Source organism: Mixophyes fleayi, unplaced genomic scaffold, assembly GCF_038048845.1.
Source record: "Mixophyes fleayi isolate aMixFle1 unplaced genomic scaffold, aMixFle1.hap1 Scaffold_32, whole genome shotgun sequence".
Classification (NCBI taxonomy): Eukaryota; Metazoa; Chordata; class Amphibia; order Anura; family Limnodynastidae; genus Mixophyes; species Mixophyes fleayi.
Genome location: NW_027447221.1, coordinates 60,054 through 66,322, shown reverse-complemented (window position 1 = coordinate 66,322; position 6,269 = coordinate 60,054).

Genomic DNA, 6,269 nt, shown 5'->3' with positions numbered 1-6,269 from the left:
TGATTCATGATTCAATTCATGATTCATAATTCATGATTTATGATTCAATTCATGATTCATGATTTGATTCATGATTCATGATTCAATTCATGATTCATGATTCATGATTCAATTCATGATTCATGATTAATGATTCAATTCATGATTCAAGATTTGATTCATGATTCATGATTCATGATTTAATTCATGATTCATGACTAAATTCATGATTCGATTCATGACTAAATTCCATGATTCGATTCATGATTCAATTCATGATTCAAGATTTGATTCATAATTCATGATTCATGATTCAATTCATGATTCATGATTCGATTCATGATTCATGACTCAATTCATGATTCGATTCATGATTCAATTCATGATTCATAATTCAATTCATGATTCATGATTCAATTCATGATTCTTGATTCATGATTCAATTCATGATTTATGATTCAATTCATGATTCATGATTCATGATTTAATTCATGATTCATGATTCAATTTATGATTCTTGATTCATGATTCAATTTATGATTCTTGATTCATGATTCAATTCATGAATCATAATTCATGATTCATGATTCAATTTATGATTCATGATTCATGATTCATGATTCAATTCATGATTTATGATTCATGATTTATGATTCATGATTTATGATTCAATTCATGATTCAATTCATGATTCAATTCATGATTCAATTCATAATTTGATTCATGATTCATGATTCGATTCATGATTCATGATTCGATTCATGATTCATGCTTTATGCTTCAATTCATGATTCATGATTCAATTCATGATTCATGATTCATGATTCATGATTCAATTCATGATTCATGATTCATGATTCAATTCATGATTCAATTCATGATTCAATTTATGATTCATGATTCATAATTCATGATTCATGATTCAATTCATGATTCATATTTCATGATTCATGATTCGATTCATGATTCATGATTCATGATTCATGATTCAATTCATGATTCATGATTCCTGATTTGATTCATGATTCATGATTCATGATTCAATTCATGATTCATAATTCATGATTCATGATTCAATTCATGATTCATGATTTGATTCATGATTCATGATTCAATTCATGATTCATGATTCAATTCATGATTCATGATTCAATTCATGATTCAAGATTTGATTCATGATTCATGATTCATGATTTAATTCATGATTCATGACTAAATTCATGATTCGATTCAAGACTAAATTCATGATTCGATTCATGATTCAATTCATGATTCAAGATTTGATTCATAATTCATGATTCATGATTCAATTCATGGTTCATGATTCATGATTCGATTCATGATTCATGACTCAATTCATGATTCGATTCATGATTCAATTCATGATTCATAATTCGATTTATGATTCATGATTCATGAATCAATTCATGATTCATGATTCAATTCATGATTCTTGATTCATGATTCAATTCATGATTCATGATTCAATTCATGATTCATGATTCATGATTCAATTCATGATTTAATTCATGATTCATGATTCATGATTCAATTTATGATTTTTGATTCATGATTCAATTTATGATTCTTGATTCATGATTCAATTCATAAATCATAATTCATGATTCATGATTCAATTTATGATTCATGATTCTTGATTCAGGATTCAATTCATGATTCAATTCATGATTTATGATTCATGATTTATGATTCATGATTTATGATTCAATTCATGATTCAATTCATGGTTCATGATTCAATTCATAATCCATAATTCATGATTCATGATTTAATTCATTATTCAATTCATGATTCATGACTCAAGATTCGATTTATGATTCATGATTCATGATTCAATTCATGATTCATGATTCAATTCATGATTCAATTCATGATTCAATTCATGATTCAATTCATGATTCATGATTCATGATTTATGATTCAATTCATGATTCAATTCATGATTCATGATTCATGATTTAATTCATGATTTATAATTCATGATTCATGATTCATGATTCATGATTCAATTCATGATTCATGATTCAATTCACGATTCGATTCATGATTCAATTCATAATTTGATTCATGATTCATGATTCGATTCATGATTCATGATTCGATTCATGATTCATGCTTCAATTGATGATTCATGATTCAATTCATGATTCAATTCATGATTTATGATTCATGATTCATGATTCATGATTTATGATTCAATTCATGATTCAATTCATGATTCATGATTCATGATTCAATTCATGATTCATAATACATGATTCATGATTCAATTCATGATTCAATTCATGATTCATGATTCATGATTCATGATTCAATTCATGATTCATGATTCATGATTCAGGATTCAATTCATGATTCAATTCATGATTTATGATTCATGATTTATGATTCATGATTTATGATTCAATTCATGATTCAATTCATGGTTCATGATTCAATTCATAATCCATAATTCATGATTCATGATTTAATTCATTATTCAATTCATGATTCATGACTCAAGATTCGATTTATGATTCATGATTCATGATTCAATTCATTATTCATGATTCAATTCATGATTCATGATTTATGATTCGATTCATGATTCATGATTCAATTCATTATTCATGATTCATGATTCAATTCATGATTCATAATTCATGATTCATGATTTAATTCATGATTCATGATTCATGATCCAATTCATGATTATATTCATGATTTATGATTCAATTTATGATTCATGATTCATGATTTATGATTCAATTCATGATTCATGACTCAATTCATGATTCATGATTCAATTCATGATTCATAAATCATGATTCATGATTCAATTCATGATTCATTATTCATGATTCATGATTCAATTCATGATTCAATTCATGATTCATGATTCATGCTTCAATTCATGATTCATGATTCATGCTTCAATTCATGATTCATGATTCAATTCATGATTCATGATTCATGATTCAAATCATGATTCATGATTCATGATTCAATTCATGATTCATGATTCATAATTCAATTCATGATTCAATTTATGATTCTTGATTCATGATTCAATTTATGATTCTTGATTCATGATTCAATTCATGAATCATAATTCATGATTCATGATTCAATTCATGAATCATAATTCATGATTCATGATTCAATTTATGATTCATGATTCATGATTCAATTCATGATTCAATTCATGATTTATGATTCATGATTCATGATTCATGATTTATGATTCAATTCATGATTCAATTCATGATTCATGATTCAATTCATAATCCATAATTCATGATTCATGATTTAATTCATTATTCATGATTCATGATTCATGATTCAATACATGATTCATGATTCATGATTCAATTCATGATTCATGATTCATGATTCGATTCATGATTCAATTCATGATTCATGATTCATGATTCAATTCATGATTCAAGATTTGATTCATAATTCATGATTCATGATTCAATTCATGATTCATGATTCATGATTCAATTCATGATTCATGACTCAATTCATGATTCGATTCATGATTCAATTCATGATTCATAATTCGATTTATGATTGATGATTCATGAATCAATTCATGATTCATGATAAAATTCATGATTCTTGATTCATGATTCAATTCATGATTCATGATTCATGATTCAATTCATGATTCAATTCATGATTTATGATTCATGATTCATGATTTATGATTCAATTCATGATTCAATTCATGATTCATGATTTAATTCATGATTCATGATTCAATTCATGATTCATGATTCATGATTCATGATTCAATTCATGATTCATAATTCATGATTCATGATTTAATTCATGATTCATGATTCAATTCATGATTCATGATTCATGATTCAATTTATGATTCATGATTTATGATTCGATTCATGATTCATGATTCAATTCATGATTCAAGATTTGATTCATAATTCATGATTCATGATTCAATTCATGATTCATGTTTTATGATTCAATTCATGATTCATGACTCAATTCATGATTCGATTCATGATTCAATTCATGATTCATAATTTGATTCATAATTCATGATTCATGATTCAATTCATGATTCATGGATCAATTCATGATTCTTGATTCATGATTCAATTCATGATTCATGATTCATGATTCAATTCATGATTCATGATTCATGATTCAATTCATGATTTAATTCATGATTCATGATTTATGATTCAATTTATGATTCTTGATTCATGATTCAATTCATGATTCTTGATTCATGATTCAATTCATGAATCATAATTCATGATTCATGATTCAATTTATGATTCACGATTCATGATTCATGATTCAATTCATGATTTATGATTCATGATTCATGATTCATGATTTATGATTCAATTCATGATTCAATTCATGATTCATGATTCATGAATAAATTCATGATTCATAATTCATGATTCATGATTCAATTCATGATTCATGATTCATGATTCATGATTCAATTCATGATTCATGATTCAATTCATGATTCGATTCATGATTCAATTCATAATTTGATTCATGATTCATGATTCGATTCATGATTCATGATACGATTCATGATTCATGCTTCATGCTTCAATTCATGATTCATGATTCAATTCATGATTCATGATTCAATTCATGATTCATGATTCATGATTCAATTCATGATTCATGATTCATGATTCAATTCATGATTCAATTTATGATTCATTATTCATGATTTAATTCATGATTCATAATTCATGATTCATGATTCAATTCATGATTCATGATTCATGATTCGATTCATGATTCATGATTCGTGATTCAATTCATGATTCATGATTCCTGATTTGATTCATGATTCATGATTCATGATTCAATTCATGATTCATAATTCATGATTTATGATTCAATTCATGATTCATGATTTGATTCATGATTCATGATTCAATTCATGATTCATGATTCATGATTCAATTCATGATTCATGATTAATGATTCAATTCATGATTCATGATTTGATTCATGATTCATGATTCATGATTTAATTCATGATTCATGACTAAATTCATGATTCGATTCATGACTAAATTCATGATTCGATTCATGATTCAATTCATGATTCAAGATTTGATTCATAATTCATGATTCATGATTCAATTCATGATTCATGATTCATGATTCGATTCATGATTCATGACTCAATTCATGATTCGATTCATGATTCAATTCATGATTCAATTCATGATTCAAGATTTGATTCATAATTCATGATTCATGATTCAATTCATGATTCATGATTTATGATTCAATTCATGATTCATGATTCATGATTTAATTCATGATTCATGATTCATGATTCAATTTATGATTCTTGATTCATGATTCAATTTATGATTCTTGATTCATGATTCAATTCATGAATCATAATTCATGATTCATGATTCAATTTATGATTCATGATTCATGATTCAATTCATGATTTATGATTCATGATTTATGATTCATGATTTATGATTCAATTCATGATTCAATTCATGATTCAATTCATGATTCAATTCATAATTTGATTCATGATTCATGATTCGATTCATGATTCATGATTCGATTCATGATTCATGCTTTATGCTTCAATTCATGATTCATGATTCAATTCATGATTCATGATTCATGATTCATGATTCAATTAATGATTCATGATTCATGATTCAATTCATGATTCATGATTCATGATTCAATTCATGATTCAATTTATGATTCATTATTCATGTTTTAATTCATGATTCATAATTCATGATTCATGATTCAATTCATGATTCATATTTCATGATTCATGATTCGATTCATGATTCATGATTCATGATTCATGATTCAATTCATGATTCATGATTCCTGATTTGATTCATGATTCATGATTCATGATTCAATTCATGATTCATAATTCATGATTCATGATTCAATTCATGATTCATGATTTGATTCATGATTCATGATTCAATTCATGATTCATGATTCAATTCATGATTCATGATTCATGATTCAATTCATGATTCAAGATTTGATTCATGATTCATGATTCATGATTTAATTCATGATTCATGACTAAATTCATGATTCGATTCAAGACTAAATTCATGATTCGATTCATGATTCAATTCATGATTCAAGATTTGATTCATAATTCATGATTCATGATTCAATTCATGGTTCATGATTCATGATTCGATTCATGATTCATGACTCAATTCATGATTCGATTCATGATTCGATTCATGATTCAATTCATGATTCATAATTCG